At 46.1% G+C, this 21631-nt stretch overlaps 1 protein-coding gene across 5 annotated transcripts in view; it reads right to left on the bottom strand.

The window, feature by feature from the left end:
• Positions 1-3267: 3267 nt before the first annotated feature.
• Positions 3268-21631, bottom strand: part of LOC119163064 (uncharacterized) — a 38959-nt gene continuing 20595 nt past the window's right edge. For 4 of the 5 annotated variants that reach the window (XM_075874318.1, XM_075874317.1, XM_075874314.1 and 1 more), the window contains 2 exons: positions 18325-18424; positions 3268-3605 (listed from right to left, as the gene is read on the bottom strand). The gene's annotated coding sequence lies outside the window, so the exon portion shown is untranslated. The remainder of the gene's footprint in view (positions 3606-18324; positions 18425-21631) is intronic. The other variant, XM_075874315.1, reaches the window with a different exon arrangement.

Genomic DNA, 21631 nt, shown 5'->3' with positions numbered 1-21631 from the left:
CCGAGCGACAGTTTGAAGGCATTTATTAGGTACATGAGACTTCAAATACGTTGGAAGAGTCCCATTTAACAGGTATTATTTGCATATATGCAAGTAAGTGCATTAGATTTCACACGTGAATAAGGAAGTTACAACACAATGAACTCTTCTGGACATGTTTAACAGTGCGCACATAGCTCATGTAGCCAAACAATAAAATATGTAATACATTTTGATATATACCATGTGCACCAAAGCCTGTGACTATATGTCTGGCAACCTATTATTATTGTACAAAACCCCAACGTTAGTCTGTTTTGGATATTCTGAGATATCTCCGTGCTGTGTGACTGTAATAAAAGGGGGAAAAAAACAGGTGACTGCCAACTATGTGAAAGCATCTTTTTCATCCAAAGCTGCTTCACTACATTAGAACACAGAACCACCAGTCATGCAGTTTGCACTCATCCAATTTTAACCCAGTGGTGAATACAGTGCATTTATAGTCATTCAGGAAAAAAAAAAGAACCTCAAATCACATCATCATCATCATCATCAGCCTGACTACGTCCACTGCAGGACAAAGGCCTCTCCCATGTTCCGCCAGTTAATCCGGTCCTGTGCTTGCTGCTTCCAATTTATACCCGCAAACTTCTTAATCTCATCTGCCCACCTAACCTTCTGTCTCCCCCTAACCCGCTTCCCTTCTCTGGGAATCCAGTCAGTTACCCTTAATGACCAGCGGTTATCCTGTCTACGCGCTACATGCCCTGCCCATGTCCATTTCTTCTTCTTGATTTCAGCTATGATATCCTTAACCCCCGTTTGTTCCCTAATCCACTCTGCTCTCTTCTTGTCTCTTAAGGTTACACCTACCATTTTTCTTTCCATTGCTCGCTGCGTCGTCCTCAATTTAAGCTGAACCCTCTTTGTTAGTCTCCAGGTTTCTGCTCCAGGTTTCTGCTCAAATCACATATTGAATTGAAATCACAATGTCCGCAAGGTCCTTGAAGGCGTACGGAGAGGATTCGGCGACACGGACATTTAGGCATTCATGGGGAGGGGGGGGGGGGGTAGGTTACAACCCCCAAATCCCCCTGTCGGTGCGCCAATGTTGTGGTGAAGTTCCGCCACATATGAGCGATGTTCCGGATGAGATGGGACTGAATGGCCGACAAGTAGGCCAATAGGGTGTAGCGGAAGGAAACGGGCATTCATCGAGGGTCTTGTCTTCCATTTTTTTAGGTTTATTATGCAGTAGCCCACGTTTGATCTTGAGTTACACGCTTGAAGTCTTTCGTCGAAAGGGTCGATCAGCTCCTCGCCGCAAACCATCGATAGAGAAACTCTGCTTCGATGTTTGGGCAGCTACTCCGTCTTCTGCATTTAAGGTTTTCAAATCGTGGTGTATTATTCCTAGAGGGAGAGAAAGCCTTGTCGTTGAGGTAAACGGCATGCGTGTCCCTCGCCGTTCTATGAAGTCGTCGCCCCGTTGATTGCGGTCGTCTGTCCATGGTAGTACTACGCATTGTCGGTCGAAAGACTGCTTAGTTGTCTTCCTACCCTGTTGAAGGTTTCGGTTAAAGAGACTTTCGCTGGAGTCAGTTGTGGTCACGGAGTGATGCTTCGAGCTCATAAATCCTTGCTCTTGGCTGACGTCGGCCAACGCCGATCTTCGCAGCCACCAGTCGAGCCCTCTTCGCCCGTGACGTGAAGCGAGAGTAGAAGACCTGTGCGCCGTGCGCAAAAAGGAAGGCTTGCCCGCACGTGGGTTTTCGCCACTGAATTAGGTGGGTACTAGAACGTTAACTAGCACGGAGAAACTCAGCTAGAAGACATCGTTGCGGTCACTGAACACGATCATTGCCTTTCGCTGGCTGGCTGCGTTTATCATATTTTCAACACTCTCTGCCCTACGTTTAGCCATACACAATTTGCAACACTGTCAAATGGGTTGCAGAAATAAGCGTTATTTTCTTATTCTCAAACTTGCATCCCCCCCTCCACGAAAACGTGGACCGCCCTACACCCCGTTCTGGCAGTTCTGCCATGCAACCCCTCTGTTCTTTACGCATTCCTCATCAGCTCCTTGCTTCCTCTCCTTCTTGTCCAGAAAGTACGACAACCCCCAAAGGCATCAGTATTTCAGATACCACTGAATCAAAATTTCTTCACCAAAATGGGTGTGTCTATACGTTAGTCTGTACGAAGCACATTTCTCTAGCGCAGTTGACTACATTTAAAAAGAATTAATGCTGATTACAGTTACGTTTTATATTAGTTAAATTTACATGATCGATCAAAATAATTTATACGCAGTGGTAGACCTCGGCCAGAATTTTATTAATATGGAAAGCGGACAATTATTCCCTTTTATGTACACTGACAAGGCCAAAAAAGATTTTTTAGCCAATTAAATTTTCTAATAGCAATTGTTAGGTTTTCATAGTATAAACCCACAACTTTCATAAAATCAACAACCCATAATTTCTATTATTGCATATCTAATCACCACTGTAAGCCTTACAATGGTGTGATTAAAATTACCGATGTGAAGAAAGAGAAACGCGTCCAAACAACATAACAGAACTTCCAGTGACTTTGTTTCCCTCCTGAGATTGTGTAAATTTAGCCTATTATTGACAACCTGTTTGCTCATCAACCCATTACTGCCCAATTTTATCACTACCTGACAATAACAACACAGATAAATCCAGAAGAGCTCACTTACCAGCTTTGCGCCGCACCAGCAATCGCCAGGTTGCAGTAGTGACCCGGCGATAATATTTATGTGAAATGTAGAAGGATTGGGATTTTCAATGACATATAAGTCAAACATATAAAACTAGGAGATTAGCTGCTGCATTGGTTGGAAAACTGACAGAAACTGTGTTTGTGCCACCTTTCTCAGACTGCAATGCACAATTTGCATTTTATGCTCCATTGCAGAGGACTAACATGGTCTTTTTGTTATGGATAGTTGTGGGTACTTGCGATTAACTGTACTGAGAGTGTACTACATTGTACGGTTTTTGTTCCAGAATGTCCCACTCGTGGTGCACATTATGACCCACATCTACCTTTATCTCTCGATTACAGAAATGCTGAGGTGTGCAATACTGAAGCTTTAGACATTTGAAGCATTCATCTTCCACTGTCACATGAAATGCTGTTTGCTTTTAGTGTCTATCTAAGAACACATTTTTACCAGTACACTTAACTGAAAATTGCGCCACACCGTAACAATGCAATAGCTCACTTTCAGAGGACAACACTGCATTGCACAAATAAAAAAACATCATGCAGCACTTTATTAGCCAAATTGTTCAGAGGCACCAGTGCAAAGCACTGCGGTAGCATTCACAACACATTGGAGTGGCTGCGCTCTCTGTGTCGAGCAAGCTGTGCAGGGCGCAGGAACGACCGTGGACATTCGTCGCACTTCCACCGCTTGGTCTTCGAGTGACTCTGAAGATGGTCAGCCAGATAGCCACGTGCCAGAAAGGTGGCTGGGCAGAGGTGGCAGTGGAATGGCTTGTGACCCTGGTGCTTCAGCAGGTGCGTGCGCAGGTCCCGCAACGTGACAAAGCTCTTCGTGCACAGGTGGCACTTATGCCGCTCCTTTGCTGCATGGCAGAAATCATAAGACACTTGGCTGTATAGTAAACTCAGTAAACGAACATTTCTTAAACGAAAGAGCTGCTTAATTGTATCATGGTGTGAGACCAGGCTAGTTAGCAATCGACAACACGAATTTCTGGAATGAAAAATTTTGCAGACTACACCAGCTAACGATCATCAGCCTGCCTATGCCTGCTGCAAAGATGTTGTTAGTCAGCGCTGCTAGTTCGCGCTGTCTTTCTGTTCCTTGCGTCTTTATGCTGTCTTTTCAAAATGAGTACACACAGCAGTCAGGCTACTTGTGCATCACCAACAGAGCGACTGCGTGGAGTGGCTGGGGAAATGTCACATCTTGTGCGAGCACATGACGTGAAGCTCATACCCCTGTTGCATGTCGCAAGTCAAGTGCATTTTGAGCGAGTGTATTTACGCTCACAAAGTGTCATTTTGGCAGTTCGCTGCAACACGAGGAAGCGAAGTGTACTTTAGAAATAATGGCAATGGCAATTTCATTTAATAGCGATGGCAATGGCAATCTCACCAGTATCGAGAAGTTCAAGTACCTGAAGACGTGCAAGCCATTGAAGGGATACGCCTTACAGCATTGATGATTGATTTGTGGGGTTTAACGTCCCAAAACCACCATATGATTATGAGATGCGCCGTAGTGGAGGGCTCCGGAAATTTTGACCACCTGGGGTTCTTTAACGTGCACCCAAATCCGAGTACACGGGCCTACAACATTTCCGCCTCCATCGGAAATGCATCCGCCGCAGCCGGGATTTGAACCCGCGACCTGCGGGTCAGCAGCCGAGTACCTTAGCCACTAGACCACCGCGGAAGGCTACGCCTTACAGCAGCGAACTACAACATCGCCGTCAAGGTGCTCACCAAAAGGTTTGGCCAAAAAGACCTCCTCATTGACGACCACAGTTACAGCTTCCTTGCAATCGAAGCAATTGAGACACTGTCGCAAGTATCAGGGCTGTGGGACCTCTACGAGCAAATACAGTTCAGGACCGGGTGTTCGGAAGGCATTAATATGCCGTCTTCAGAGTACACGGTTGTTTTGCACCGGGTTCTGATGCGCTCATTGCCAGAATACCTCGCGATCCTGTATCGAAAGTGCATGAAAACTGAGACAGTTGCCGCGGACTTTGTAGTGCATACTGAAGCTTTAGCGCACACACACAAGGACAAATACGATAGAGACTGCGCTGGTCCCTGTGTCTCTACCGTATTTGTCCTCATGTGTGTGGGCTAAAGCTTCAGTATGCAACAAAACGCACTAGCCCGCCTTTCTGTATTTCTGTAGTCCAGTCGAGAGACGAGCAAGTGAAAGGAATACTGAAGTTCTTTCAAGCTGAAGTCGAAAGTAGAGAGGAGAGTCGAGCGTCATGCGAGAAAAGGACTTCAGGAAGAATGTCAAAGAACTGCAAGGCTGCGGACACAGTGATACCACCTCATTTACCGTCTACCCTAGCACTAACAGCACGGTAATCATCGCCAGGTGCCCATCTAAAGCCCGGGACAGACAATATGGCCCCTCTGAGGCAACTCAGGAAACGTCCCACGTGATTTCCAGGTTGTGCTATCCGCAGAAAAAAAGCGCAAACGTCTTTCAAGTAACAGCAGCTGCTCCAGGTGCGGGAAGCAAGGACACATTGCTCGCAGCTGCCGAACCACAGTCTCCCTTAAGGGGGGACATGGTTCTTTGGGCTCTCTCATTTAGTTTTGAACCAAATGTGACAAAAGTTGGCATGCTTACTTAGTTTGTTCTCCATATTCTAAAAATGTAGTTATTTTTTCTGTAGCTTCATTAGTTAACTAAACAATCAAGATAACAATTTCTATTGTTCTTACCATAATAGAAAAATAACCACTTGTCAAAAATTTATAAATATCATAGGGATTGACAGTACAAAGCATAAGACATGCAACATAAGAAGCACTTTTTTGAATGGGTCATTATTTCTTACTTTACAGTACACTGAACTTCACAGCCCTGAATGTGGCCATTGAGTGGTCACACAAAAGACTAGTTTGACAAACTTGCATCAAGAGAAATCAAAATCTGCTTCCTATGTTGTGTGCTCCAAACATATAGCTTCATGCTGCAGAATAGGATATTCTGCTATCTAAAATAGCTTCAGATATATTGCAGTAATTTTCATGCAGGGTGTACAAAATTGCCAATTTGAGAAAATGATGAAAACAAAGAATTCTAACATTTTTAACTGTAAAAATGTATGCACTTATAATTACATAGCCATTGACATATAAATGAATACTAGAAAGCCTAAGGAGTGCAATGCTACAAGCTGATCGAAAATTGAATGAGTACTTCTCAAATTACAGCACAGTAAGGTTCATTGCATGTAACCAAATACAGAAATTTTTATATTAAAATAAAAAATGAAGCTGCCCATTAAAGATAGGCCTCCAGCATTGTCCTTTGTGCACATTTAGCTACCTTGTGAAAAACAATTACAGCTACAGCTGTCCTAGGTCCACTTTTACCGAACAAGCAAAAGAAAGTGGTCAAAATCTGTGCTTTGCGAATAATGCTGTTGAAACTTAATTTCGCCCTTCCGAGGGAAAAATATCATGGCACACATACTTTTAGTCAGTTAATATGCACCAGGAATGTAATAGGACTGATTGTTTGTACGAGCATGTCGTTTCTTCTAGTCCTGTAGCAAGTTATCGCTGTGTCCTCGTCTCGCGCGAGGCCGCTTATCAGTTCGGTGACTGTACTGACGGTGATGTGCGACAAATGCTCGTGCGTCATACACGATCCGTCGAATAACGCGGCAATGTTTTCCGGCTTGTCCAGAATAAGTTACTCGTAAGTGTCGCGAACCAAAGTTGTTCCCTCGCTCATTGATTTCGAGGCTACACGAGTGCCGAGGTGTTAGTTTCCTTTTCACCTGAGACTGCCGCATTTTCGAGCGAAGATCGCGACAACGTTGCGAACACGTCGTTAAATGCAGTCTATCTGTTGCCAGTAGCCTCCGTTGCAGGGGCCGCGAGCATGTTCACTGCGAACGGATTGACTTTCTGTTGTTGGTCGACGCGCGGCGTACTCCACTCTGACGACCCGTCGCGCAGTTCAAAGTCCTTTCGTCAGGTGGGGGGGAACCACAACATCGGCGGGTTTAGCAATAAGACCGCACTTCCGTTCCGTCACTACAAAGATTGATATCTCTGGTAGCTTCACTTCTGCTTTTTACTTGCCGTCCTCTAACTGATGAGGCTGCAAAACACAGCCGTTCTCAGTAATGTTGTCGGCAACCAACGGGCTCGTACGTGAGTTAGGCCTACACCAGTGACTCAGCGACCGCCATTGACCGCGTCGAGTTCGTTATCCTCGTTGTCCTGAGCCATAGCAGGGATCTTTCTGAAGTTCACAGCGAACGATTGACCGCCACACCCGCTTCACAAATTACTGTAGCACGAAACTTCTTTACTGCCGCAAGCAGTCAGTAGCATGACAAAATGGCGCATGTCCGTGCGCGTCATGATGGTGAAGCAGACGCCGAAAACGCCCCTTGGCCAATCGGATGGCTAAATTTAATCACGTGCCCCAAGCAGCCAATTGAATCGCGCACTAGTGCTTCTCGATGACCCGTTTTTGTGAAAAAACCAATGAGCAAGGTGAGCCAGCAGTAGCGGGAAATCGAAGATGAAGAACGACCCTTCCAAATGTGACGTCCCCGCAAACACGGACTGAACTACGGTCTTTTTAAGATGTTTACGCTTGTTTCTTAAACCACACATTAAAAAAAAAAGGAAAAGAAAACCTTCGGTGTAACAAATGGGTATTCCGGAGTGGAGTACCTGGAAGGATTATTTCTACTGTTCTCGCGGCCCCCCCCCCCTCCCCCGCGCAAACACGAGGACCGGGCGGCGCCTTGTTGTCTACAGACAGTGTGACAGTGTACGGTGGCAATAATCCGCGCACCCTTCAGATTTGTGGCATGGGGGAGCAGCAGAGTATCTTTTGTTGGTTCGGGAAATGCGACCCTGCCGCAGCGCCTGTGCCGGGTCCGGTTTGACTTTCCGTCAGTCTCCGTGGCTCCAGGGCTCATTACTGCGTTCTGCGCGGATGGCCACCCGCGGCGTTGAATAACGAAGAAGCGGCAACTACGGAGAATTTCGCGGGAGACACCGAGCTGCATGGAAACTTTGAGACTTGGTCTGGACATCGGCTCATCAAGTACCAGAAACCGGGGCAATTGGTTCGGCCGAAAACTTTTCGGCACAACACTGCAAACTCCGGACGTTGGCCATTACAGACGACGCACTTTGTCGGAAGCATCGGGACCATTGTTCGCCCGTAATTAAAGTGTCTTGGGACAGCTCGCCCATCTCTCTCTCTGAGGCTTGAGTTTGTACATTGTTACTTGCTCGGCTTTGTTTGGGAGAGGGTTTTCTACTGGTGTGGGCCGCGGGGGCGGCCGTCGAAGATGATACACTCCGACTGACAGAGAAATGTGTCGTGTCAACAGTGGCAATTGGTTAGGTGCCACGGAGGGGCGGAGTCGGGTCCTACAAAAAAAGACTACGAGACGATACGAGGAGAGTCAGAGAGATATAGGATGCGATGAGCTCGAGATGGTAGAGAGACAGAATGGAAAAGGAAGATAACGGTGCGAAGAGATAGCGATGAGAGGCGATGAGATGATGACTGGGGCAAGGACGGTACGATGAGGAATGAAAGTTAGGCATAGGAGGCGAGTGAATGGAGCATTACGAAAGAGGGCTAAAGATGGAAATCATTGAGAGGCACGACGTAGGCGACGATGACGAAGACGATGAAGACGCTGACGAATTGGACAGATCAGACCTCGACACTAAGAACCAATTTTCGGCCCCGAATCGAGCAGCCAACTCCGAGGCTCCGGCTACATGGACATTCTGTGAGATAAACTTCATCTCCCTTACTTAAACGAGCTTTGCGGGAAGGGATGCGGCATATTGAGACATTGCGCGGTTTTATTAATTAATGACTTTATCATTTGTGTCGTTCTGTGTTTACTCTGTATTAAGGCACCCTTGTATTGTCACCGTTACTTGGCTTATGTATCCTGTTTCGCGTGTCGCGAGTATTTGCTGATGTGTTACAATTTCGTGTAACAGAGATGTCATTCACGGACAGTATGTGTGTACGCCATTTGCACTTGCTATTGAATTAAATGCGTCCATGATTAAGAAAAGATCGTAACGTCTCTTACTTCCCGGCCCCAGCACGAATCCCTGTATGTTGAAAATGATTGAGACACGTAGCCAAGAGGGAACCGGATAAAAAGGGGTTGAGTGGTCTTCCCTCTCTTTGGCGATCGGTAGCGTAGTGAGGACGTCTCAAGTGGTGGCAGCGGTGGGATTACTGCTGGGGCAACGGTGCGAGATTTCACCCTCGTACTAGGAAAGGAGAGGCAGCAAAATGAACAAGCAGGCTATCAAGATGACCGACAGAGACGACTCACTAGAAATGAGCGCGTTAATGTTAGTGGACATGGTTGCATCATTTACGGGAGGTGATACGGGTCCGGATGTTGGGGTCTTCTTGAAAATTTTGGAGCAGGTTGGTCGCTTGGGTGCATGGCGAGACAGTGCGCTAATTTGCATAGCACGATGCAAAATGGTAGGCGCGGCGCACGATTTTGCGTGGTGGGACGATGGCGTCACTGCGGCTGCAACTTTTTCTGAGTTCAAATATTCGGCCCTCAACAGGTTCGATACGGAGCCACTCATCTTCAAAATAGAAAAGTTTTTAAACGCGAGGCAGGAGGCAGATGAGGAAGTGAGGTCATTTGCGAGTCGCTTGCGCACGCTCGGGACCGCCACCCTGGCAAGCTCCGATAGTCAGGATCCGGTGAAAGCTTCACTGCGCCGCGAAATTCTAGCCGAACAATTGCAATCTTTATTAGGCCTGAGTGATCCGGTCCGCAGATTTGTTCTCTCTTGGGACCCGAAAACGTTTGGCGAGGCCATTGCTATAGCGGTCAAAGAGGAACAGAATGAAAAAGTGTCGTGGAGCCATACGTTACCCGTTCGATACGTAGAAGAGAACACAGATATTCATGAGATGCATAGCCGCCTTGACCGCCTAGAAAAACTTGTGGAGAGCTTGGCAGTACGCAATAAGGTGAAACAGAATTGGCAGGAATTCCCGAAGCAGCTCCCTTATTCCGGCGGGTGCTATAACTGTGGCAGGTTTGGTCACTTTTGGCGAGAATGCTATCGGTACTGGCGACGAAAGTGGAATTCGACGGGTGGCAGCCGCATGCACAAAGACAAGGAGATGGTGACAAAATTCTAATCTGAAAATCTAGACGCAACTCCTCCTCATGACGGTGACGTGCAGAGGTCAATCGCGACCGTAAATATTCGTGAGGAAAGACGCTCCGTAAAAACGAGTCGCGGTTCACCCTGTGTGGATGTGGTTAATGTAATTTCCGTGATCGAGGAGGATGTTTCGCCATTGAGCGAGTGTGCGTTTGGGGGAAATGCTAGCACGCCGGTGCCACTGTGTGAAACAAAAGCTGTCGAAGTTGCTGGAGCAGATACAGACAGTTTAGCTGCGGTTTCTACCTCGAAGGTCCCACGAGACGATGACCCATTACCAGTAGGAGTGGCAGATATGGAGTTGGATGAGAATAGATTTTCTGAGGATGCAGTTGTCGGAGTCTTGGAGGACACGGCGGTAGGCCGAACGTTAGAGAGAGTAAGTGAGATTGAGGAATGCCTAGATCGCAATGGGGTGGTTTGTGTGGGGCCAAAGGGGAACTGCAGCACACTTGATGTACACTGCACCAAACCCAGGCATGCGCAGCGGTGGTCTTGTCAGATAGCTTCGCACATGCCTCACTCCGCGACTGAGTTGAGTAGGTGGAAGTTTGGACCATCCAACGAGTGTCCGGGACTCGGGGTCGGGGAAGAGGTCTGCATACGGGTAGACGCTGAGCGCTCGGGGATCGGCTAGGGTCATAAGAGTCCGCAATGTTGTATGCCATTTTATGTTCTATGATTTCTGCTCGGTCATTGTGGGAAGAGATGAAGCAGCCCCGGTATCGACGAGGCGAGGTGAAAGTTTAAATTGAAATGGTTTCACAATGTCTACCCGCATGGAAGTGTCGCACCTCCTTAGGAGGCAGGGGGCGTCGTGATCGGTATTGATGTACAACGCCCAACGTCACATTTGCATAGGACAGCATATGCGCTACTTTCTCAGCCCATCCGAACACGCAATTCGCGTTGAAGGTCTTTTTCCCTCACCGACAGGTGCAGCAGAGGCCGGGCAGGAGATGGTACGCGAGGGTAATTCAGTATTGCTACCTGCATGACCTATGTTCTCCCGCCATCCCGCTTTTCGTCTGGTTTGAGATGTACAATAAGATCTTAAAATTTTGTACATGTGTGGAATGAAAGCATATTGAAATGTGTGTATCCTCTGTTCGGTTGTGGTGAGAGTGGACACTGCAGGCGAAGTGTGTGATGTGTTTGCATTGTAGTGAACCTTCGGCACACATGAATGAACGCGGCGTGCCAAACCATCCGATGAGCGGCTGTGACCAGTGTGCGTTTTGTCCACGCGTCATCCACGAGTTTCTGCGGTGATTCTGAAGGTTTCAAGTGTGTTGTGCGCGGTAGAAACACGGAATTAAACTGCTTCGTGGTGGGTGATGATTCAGCGACAATCACAGATTGGTTCCTCTCAGTGACGCGCTGCCGCCAGGGCTGAATCACAAGTGTGCTGTGTTCACTTACCATATTCCTAAACCTGCTACAATGCCTCAATTTCGCTGCGCAACCTGAAGGCGTTATGCACTCGCATTTCTCATGTTTGAATTTCCCCGCTAGGAAAATTCTTCTGCAAGATGAAGGGATTGTGACGTCCCCGGAAACACGGACTGAACTTCAGTCATTTTAAGATGTTTACGCTCGTTTCTTAAACCACGCATTAAAAAAAAGGAAAAAAAAAACCTTCGGTGTAACGAATGGGCATTCCGAAGTGGAGTACCTGGAAGGATTATTTCTACTGTTCTCGCGGGCCCCCCCGCGCAAACACGAGGACCGGGCGGCGCCTTGTTGTCTACAGACAGTGTACGGTGGCAATAACCGCGCACCCTTCAGATTTGTGGCATGGGGGAGCAGCAGAGTACCTTTTGTTGGTTCGGGGAATGCGACCCTGCCGCAGCGCCTGTGCCGGGTCCGGTTTGACTTTCCGTCAGTCTCCGTGGCTCCAGGGCTCATTACTGCGCTCTGCGCGGATGGCCACCCGCGGCGTTGAATAACGAAGAAGCAGCAACTACGGAGAATTTCGCGGGAGACACCGAGCTGCATGGAAACTTTGAGACTTGGTCTGGACATCAGCTCATCAAGTACCAGAAACCGGGGCAATTGGTTCGGCCGAAAACTTTTCGGAACAACACTGCAAACTCCGGACGTTGGCCATTACAGACGACGCACTTTGTCGGAAGCATCGGGACCATTGTTCGCCCGTAATTAAAGTGTCTTGGGACAGCTCGCCCATCTCTCTCTCTGAGGCTTGAGTTTGTACATTGTTACTTGCTCGGCTTTGTTTGGGAGAGGGTTTTCTACTGGTGTGGGCCGCGTGGGCGGCCGTCGAAGATGATACACTCCGACTGACAGAGAAATGTGTCGTGTCAACAGTGGCGATTGGTTAGGTGCCACGGAGGGGCGGAGTCGGGTCCTACAAAAAAAGACTACGAGACAATACGAGGAGAGTCAGAGAGATATAGGATGCGATGAGCTCGAGATGGTAGAGAGACAGAATGGAAAAGGAAGATAACGGTGCGAAGAGATAGCGATGAGAGGCGATGAGATGATGACTGGGGCAAGGACGGTACGATGAGCAATGAAAGTTAGGCATAGGAGGCGAGTGAATGGAGCATTACGAAAGAGGGCTAAGATGAAAATCATTGAGAGGCACGGTGTAGGCGACGATGACGAAGACGATGAAGACGCTGACGAATTGAACAGATCAGACCTGGACACTAAGAACTAACCTTCGGCCCCGAATCGAGCAGCCAACTCCGAGGCTCCGACTACATGGACATTCTGTAGGAGGAACTTTACCTCCCTTACTTAAACGAGCTTTTCGGGAATGGATGCGGCATATTGAGACATTGCGCAGTTTTATTATTTATGACTTTATCATTTGTGTCGTCCTGTGTTTACTCTGTATTGAGGGACCCTTGTATTGTCACCGTTACTTCGCTTATGTATCCTGTTTCGCGTGTCGCGAGTATTTGCTGATGTGTTACAATTTCGTGTAACAGAGATGTTGTTCACGGACAGTATGTGTGTACGCCATTTGCAGTTGCTATTGAATTAAATGCGTCCATGATTAAGAAAAGATCGTGACGTCTCTTACTTCCCGGCCCCAGCACGAATCCCTGTATGTGGAAAGTGATTGGGACACGTAGTCAAGAGGGAACCGGATAAAAAGAAGTTGAGGGGTCTTCCCTCTCTTTGGCGATCGGTGGCGTAGTGAAGACGTCTCACAAACGAGACCAAGATGAACACGATAGCTTGTGTGTAACGGCAACAGTTTGGCACGGAAAAAGCGCGATTTTAGCGTCAATCTGCGATCGCATTCATCTCACAGGGATGTTATAAACTGTTTTTGCGCCAGAAATAATGACGCGAGAAGCTAGAAACTTCTCAGATAAGTGCAAAAATAGGCGCAGATTTCGAAAATGTCAGCTTCAAAACGTCAATTTTTTGTGATTTTTTGCCTTCTAAGACCCGTGTCCCCCCTTAAGTGCGACCAATACTCAGGACGCCTTATCTCTGCTTTGTGCGAGATCTGGGGCCAACAAGGAACTGACAGTCCACAGTTGAGTGAAACTGAACCTCGCCAGGTGGCCTCATAGCAAGAAAAGCGCGTAACAACGGCTCCTGCAAGCAGCATGCGCTCGTCGTCTGTGTTTTTCCACGAAACGTTCATCCGTAAGGACCTATCGCAGCAGCTTTGGCTATTTTGCACTGTAACTGAAGAGGTCGACGTCTTTACATTCTGCGGGTTAAATCATCTACGGCGTTACCAGTGTCTAAGGGTAAACGTCACGCTCTGTGGACGTATGGAGCCTATCGATGTTGATCTTGAAGCTCTGGAGGTCTGCACCATAAATGGTCCCACGTTAGAGCTGAGCGTTGTCGCTATGATGTGTGACTGCAATCAGGCATTTGCTGATGAAACTCAAAGGAACCAACGCCAATACTCCATGATAAGCGTTTTGATCGGCTCCGACCACTACTGGGCAGTACTGACCGGGCGCATCGGGTGTTTCACGGACACTCTGTGTGCAGTTAAGACCACATTTGACTTGGTCATTCAAGAAGTGTGCACTAAAGTCAACCATCAGTTGTCATCGCGTAACATCAGTGCCACTGCCTTGTTCCTGGCTTGTTGCGACAACTGGTGCACTGAAGTGGAGATATCTAGGGCTTGGATGCCATCGGTATCACTGATGGACAAGACGATGTCAGCAAGCACCTAGCACTCCTACACTTTCGTAGCACAGTATGCAAGCGTGCAGGACACTACGAGGTACTGCTGATGATCAAGACACCAAGTCTCACGTCTTCTACGAACCGAAGCGTGGCTGAAACCATGCACAAGCATCAGCTTCAGGGATTCGAGCATCCCCCAGAGGTTCTGCAGGAATACCATGCCACCATCAGCGAGCACTTTAAGGAAGGCCATGCGGAGAAAATAGCACCATCAGCACCTCTTGGACATACGATCTACTACCTGCCTTATCATGTGGTAGTTCGATGACGGGCCGTGACAACAAAGGTCTGTGTCATATTCGACGCATCGTCAAATGAACATGGTAAACAGTCTTTGAATGACATGCTCGATAAAGGCATCAAGCTGGGTCCTGAACTCCTGCAATTACTGTTACAATTTAGGAGCAGCAAATTTGTTCTTACTGCAGACATCCGAAAGGCATTCCTCCAGATATGCATCCACCCGGAAGACAGAGATGCTCTTCGTTTCCTGTGACTTGACCAACTTCCGACATCTGAGCATCCTGTCCCAACAATCGTTGAGTGGCGCGTCACCCGGGTCCCTTTCAGAGCATCTTCTAGCCCATTCTTGCAGTCAGACACTCTGCAGCACCACCTCGAAACATGGAAGACTAAACACTCAGACATGTCCTCCCATCTGCAGCAGTCATTCTACATGGACGAGTTAATCATAGGTGCGTCTTCCAAAGAGGAGGCGTTGAAAATTTACAGGGAAGCGAATGCTATCATTGCCAATGTGGGAATGAAATTGAGAAAGTGGGTTTCAACTCTCGCCTTCTATGCGCCGAGTTCTTGAAAGACGTCCTCTCACCTGAGAATGTCACCGAGCAGAGCTTTAAGTCCAAGGTGCTTGGTATACTTTGGGATCGCTCATCAGATCACATCATCATCTACACTCGCATTCATTGCAACCCAACCATCGACGAAACGAACTGTTTTGCAAGCCTTCGCCAGACTTTTCGGCCCACTAAGCTTCGTCGCTCCATTTCACGTGGCAGCACGACTCCTGTTCCAGAGGCTATGGCGACATCAGCTGGGACAAGCATCTTCTACTTAACATTGACAAAATATGGAAGAAGTGGGTGTCCGAACTGCCTGTTTTGTCTACCATTTGCATACCACGTTGTCTCGCAGTTGCATCGCAAGATCATGGACACACTATTGTACACTTGTTTGCTGACGCCAGCCCTCATTCGTATGGAGCCGCCATGTTAGTGTGCCAACCACTAGAATATGCCGTTTTACAGTGTGACTCCTCATGCGCAAGTCTCGCCTTACATCACTAAAGAGAATTTCTCTGCCACGTTTAGAGCTTCTTGCGTGTCTTTTCGCGATAAGATTATAGCATTATATCCAGAAAATGCCCGAGTTCTCATCCTGGGTCGCCTCATTCTGGACGGATTCCATGATTGCATTACATTAGGTCTCTAACAATGCTCATCGATTTGAGAACTTCGTAAAAAACTGTGTGCAAGAGATTCAGACCTTGACTTCAGGCTACACTTGGTGGCACTGCACGAGCGCAGACAATCCAGCAGACCGTTTGACGCACGAAATATTTGCAGCGGTTCTAATACAAGAGGCCAAGTGTTGGACAGGACCTCTTTGGTTGGCTGAACCAGAAGGCATCTGGCCTCTGAATCCTTACTCGGTGCTTATGGTGCAGGACCTCAACAGCGAAGTGGCGGCCGTGTGCCCAACTGCAGTCTCACCGCAAGCCATACATACACCGACACTACTGGACCTAGAGAAGTACAGCTCTCTCTCCAGGCCCCTCAGAGTAACCACCTGGATTTCAAGGTTCGTTTGAAACGCCTACTGAAACCCGCCACTCTTCTCTGGGCTGCTGATGTCCCTGAAAATAGATAACACGTAGCGATACTAGCTCAAATTTGTCCAGAAAATGGCCTTCCTAGCAGAGGTCATTACGCGTCAGGTGGGCCAGCCTTTGTTGTCGGGTAGCAGTGTCTTGACACTAAGGCCGGATATTGACCAGGACGGGTCACTCAGAGTTTGAGGCCGCTTACAGAAACTTGATGGATTAGAGGAGCTAAAACACCCAATCATCCTACCAAACGACCACGTGTTTATGAGGCTTTTGATATCCGTGACGCATGTCCGTCTTCTGCACGCCGGCGTTCAAGTTCCGCTGCTGGACCTCCGATTAAGGTTCTGAATTTTTGAAGGGCAGACGAATTGTTAAAAGGGTGCTTCAGTCATGCTTGCTATGTCATCACGGACGTTTGCGCCCAAAGTTGGTCCCAGTGGCACCATTACCAAAAGACCGCATCACGGAGGCGTCATCGTTCCACGTTGCGGGAGTGGACTTTTGCGGCCCACTCTACTACCCCTCTACTCAAGTCGGCGAAACTTTATATTGCTGCTTTCTCCTGTGCGGTGACACGAGCAATGCACCGAGAATCAACCTCGAAAATGACAGACCCCTCATTTCATGACAGACCACTCAACCTCAAACATGACAGAACACTCGAACATGACAGACCACTCACGTCTAGGCGTGGCATTCTGTCTACCGTTTACTCGGATAACGCCAAGACCTTTCGCAACTGTTTTAAGAAACTGCGATCCTGCTCAGCGAGACCGTGCAAAACCACGCAAGTACCCACCGAATCTATTCGAGGTTCGTCGCTGAACGAGCCCCACGGTGGGGAAGTTTCTGGAAGCGAGTCATACGGACACTTAAAAATGTGCTCTCTGCCTTGGACGAAGCAGCCTCAGTTACGAAGAGCTGCTCACTGTGCTTGCAGAAGTGGAAGCAATCGTCAACTTCCACGCTCTGACCCAATTCTGCGAGGATGCCGAGGATGCAGAGGCACTGACGCCATCACATTTCTTAACAGGCAAGCGTGTTGTGGGATTACCAGCAAGCACAAGCCGCAGTTTGCCTCCTTTCACTGCACATGACTTGCAAAGAAGAGTGAGATACAGCGATGAGCTTCTGCACCAATCGTGGACACAGTGGAAGAAGGAATATTTACTTCTCCTGTGCTCCGCCCATCACTGCCAGCCGTTGTCTTCATCCTAGCTGCCCCTCAGTGACTTGGTGGTTGTTAGGGACGACAACGTGCCAGTGCTGCAATGGAAGCTTGGCAGAAAAGTCGAGGTGTTTCCAGGCAAAGACCGCCTTGAAAAGTATTTTTAGATCGCCCTCCCAAACGGTGAGCAAGTTCGTCGCGCCGCTCAACGATTGCACGCTTTGCAGGCAAGCGACCACGCCGCGGCCCTGGGAGAATGTTGAGTTTACTGCGGAAAAACGTCGGCGGGAAACACTAAGCTGTGCACGAGACGCGCAAAGAAGTGAGCACAGAGTGGGGCTGCATGTGAGCACGCAATAAAAAGAGAAGAAAAGAAAGGGTTTTACCATGGCAATGCGGGTGTCGGTGTCTTCTCTCTCTTAACAATGAGGACATGGAATCGGCAATGACTTAAATAAAAACACAGTATACTGTACTGATGGGTGACTTTAATGTCAAGACAGGCAACAAGCAGGCTGAACTTCAGACATTGGGAAACACTAAGACATAAACCAGTTAAGACGATGGTGGAAGACAAGGAAGAGAAGTGATGCACCAAACAATCAGTTGCGTGTCACTTTCTTCCACGGGAGTATGCAGAATTTTTTGGGGGTGGAGGAGGGGGCACAAGCTTGATGTGCAACCTCCTGGCTACGCCACTGCTTCTTTACTTTGTCTGCCGTCTTCTTGAGTGGTTTATGCTTTAGCGTTATGTACTAATTGACCCAGAATTCAACTTTACTACATTGAGCAAATATGGTAACAGTTCGAAAAATGCCAGAGAAGAGTTATTAGTAGAGTTCGCAGAATGAAACAATTTCTGTATCTTTGATACCTTCTATCAAAAATGACCAAATCGCGAGGGGATATGGAGGAGCCCAAATGGTTAAACTAAGAATGAAATAGGCTGCATACTGTGCATAAACACTGGCACTGTGCATGATGTTGAAGCGGTTGGCAAGATAAGATGCAGTGGCCATAAGATAGTGAGGTAGGTAATTCCTAAACTTAAAAGGAACAGCCTGCCTCTGCACTACCGCTAGCCAGCTACTGAACCTGCAATGTAATGATCGAAAGCAGAGCTAGTCAGCCACTGCAGTATGTACTGGTGAGAACTTCGTACCAGTTCTGGATCTTGGCTTAGGACTTTCAGAGTGGACAGGTTCTGCTATTCGGATCACAGCTGGCTTTGGACCAATAACTCTCGTGCCACATCCAGATTGCTGCAACCAACAAGAACACATTATCAGTACACTAAGAAGGCTTCCCCTTTCATTTATTGCTATAGCAGCTTTTGCGGCAGTTATGTGAGAAATGCAGGAGCAATTTACCACTGAATCTCGAGCAGAATATCCACTACTAAATGTTGTGTACACAAGTAATGCTAATTCATACAAACATGCAAAATTGCACTGAACTAACTGCATACAACTAGTACTGTGTAAAATTCATCCAGAGCACTGCACTTGCATCTGGTGCAGAAAATAGGCAGCTCCCATGCATTGTGAGCATTGATGTAATGAGAAGTAGCCAGCAAGGAGCAAATCATGCTGTGCATAACATGCATGTCATGACTTACATGTCAGAACCTGTCATTTATGTTCGTCATACAGTCGCATCATGCAATAGCGACTTTGGGGTATATATCAAGCTAGCGAAACAACCCTGAGTGCACCATGAGCATGGCATGCAAGTCGTGTTGCACATGACATGTCATGATTTCCATATTACCACTTGTCATTTATGTTCATCCAACAGTCATGTTGTACCATACCAATTTTGGTATAAATCTCATTAACAGCATGGCCTGGAGAACAGAAAGTTCTAGGTGGACGGGCGAATGTACAAACAAACATGGATGGGTGGATGGATACGCTCAAAGTCACCAAAGTTTGGTAAAAAATGTTTCGCATTAATGAAGGTGCTGCCAAGTGATTCCCAATAATATTTTAGCTATAAACCCAAGTCATTATTAAGAACCACTTACAGCTCGTAGAACCCGGCATCGTCATGCTGACTTTTTAAGACCTCATCGTACAAGAACTAATCTTTTCAAATATTCCTTCTTTCCACGCACCATAACAGCTTGGAACAACCTACTTTTTTCACGTCTTTTTACCGCCTATCTTTTACAACATGTAGTCATTTGACACTACAGTCATTCATACACTATATTTATACCTTCATTAATTAGTTATCTCGTGTTCCCTGATCCACAGTCTATTAAACTATCACAACTTCTGGAAAGTGATTATTTATTTTATTTTTTCATGCATACATGAGTATCTATATATCGTGCACTCTTATTAATGTGGCTTTAACTTGAAATATGTCAACATTTTATGTTTGACTCTATTTTAGTGTCTAATTTTGGTTTTTTGCTACTTTTGATGTCTAAATTTTGCATTGTTCATTCTTCATAATTGTACGGTTTGCGCCTTCCTTCTTCTCTTGTTTGTTTTTTGTTTTATATTGATTGTGTTATTTTTTGCTCATTATGTATTGTTGACATTTTGTAATGTTTGTGTGCATTTTGCGTTGTTTAAATGCATTTCTTTGTACATTCGCACCCTGCTTGGGTCCCTTTTTGGGCCTGCAGTATTCAGTAAATAATAAAAAAAAAAAAACAGAATACATGTTTTAAAGTAAAATACATGTCTGCTGTTTGGGATATCTAGCAAACCTATACAATCAGTAGCGCTGAAAACCTGCAAAACAGTATTGTGCGATTCATCTTTTCAGACTATCCATGCTGCACCAGCATCAACAAGCTAAAAAATATAGATGACAAACAATATAGAACTTTGCAATGATATGGTTTCCCACCTATCAGTTTTCCATATCCCAATCCTTCACTTTGTCACAATTTTTTTTTTTCAGTCACTCAAGTTACCTTTCTTCGCTGTGACCATTCATATAGCGTCAAATGCATAATCTATCAGTCTTCTCATGATGCATTTTATTTCTTACAATGCACCATAACTGATTAGAATGCCTTACTATCACACATTACCACTGAACCTGATATTTATTTATTTATTTATTTATTTATTTACAGAGTACCTACATCGCCATATAAGCATTACGTAGGGGGGAACAAAAAAAAAAAACAGTCAGTACAAAGGAATTCGTAGCAAAATACATAAAAATAAAGATAAAAAAAGAACCACCGCCACATTTATCAGAACATAATAATGCATCACAAAATACATTTTCATACACACAGACCATACATAATGCAAGAAAAATTGAACAGCATAGAAAAAACAAATCATTTGTTATATTAACCAAGTCGTCACTTAAGCTGTTCCACTCTCTTATTGTTTTTGGAAAGAATGAGTGAAAAAAAGTATTGGATCTGCATTTGAAGGTAGATACCTTTTTGCTATTGTCACAGCGAGTGGATGTGTAGGGGGGTTGAACAAGGTAGCTATGGTGATTGATTCCTGTGTTAGAGTAATATATCTGGTGCAACAGTTTAAGCCGTAGTTTCTGTCTACGTACACGTAGCAGATCCCATCCCAAAGTGGCCTTCATTTGTGAAACGCTGGCGTAGGAGCTATAATTATTTAAAACAAACCTTGCCGCTTGGTTCTGAAGTTTTCCTATTTTATTTATAAGATAGTCTTGGTGGGGGTCCCATACTACGCATGCATAATCAAGTATGGACCTGACCTGCAAGAAATATAAAGTTTCCTTGATTTCGCGCGTCGCCTGTTTGAAATTCCTTCGAATAAAGTATAACATCCTACTAGCTTTTGCTATGGCCGTGTTAATGTGTTGGTTCCATGTAAACGATTCAGTAAAATGAACACCGAGATACTTATAATTGCTGTGTGTGTTAATAAGTACGCCATAGATGTTATATTCATGAAATGATTTGAATATTTTCCTTGAGAAGCTTACACTGCAACACTTTTTAATGTTTAAATTCATTTTCTATTCTTTACACCAGTCCGCTATGTGATCTAGGTCGGTTTGCAAAACGCAAGTATCAGATTCAGTCGTGCTTTCTCTGTATATGACGCAGTCGTCAGCAAATAATTTTATGGGTGATGTAATGTTTTCAACTATGTTGCAATATAAACAAATTTGAGAATATACTAATTTACTCCCAACAACATTGCACTATACTTATTCGATTGTAGTAAGAGTTATTTATATATTTCCCAGATATTTATCACATGAAGTCAAACCTTGCTTTATAGTCAAATCCGGAAATTTAAAATTGCCAAAATAGTGCAACAATGCTCCCAATTCCAATCAACGGCAACAGTTCCGGCCATTTCACAATTTATGTTGGCAACATGTGTTGGCCAAATACCACTGGATTCACCAAAAGCCAACAAATGTTCTCTTTGTTTTTTCTATGATACCATGCACTTGCGTTTGTTCTCGTGTCCTTATGTGCTGTGGTCTCAGTGGCTTTG

This window comes from Rhipicephalus microplus, chromosome 9 (assembly GCF_043290135.1).
Source record: "Rhipicephalus microplus isolate Deutch F79 chromosome 9, USDA_Rmic, whole genome shotgun sequence".
In the NCBI taxonomy this organism is placed as follows: Eukaryota; Metazoa; Arthropoda; class Arachnida; order Ixodida; family Ixodidae; genus Rhipicephalus; species Rhipicephalus microplus.
The sequence above is the reverse complement of the archived record's forward strand: the minus strand, read 5'-3'. Positions and strand labels throughout refer to the sequence as shown.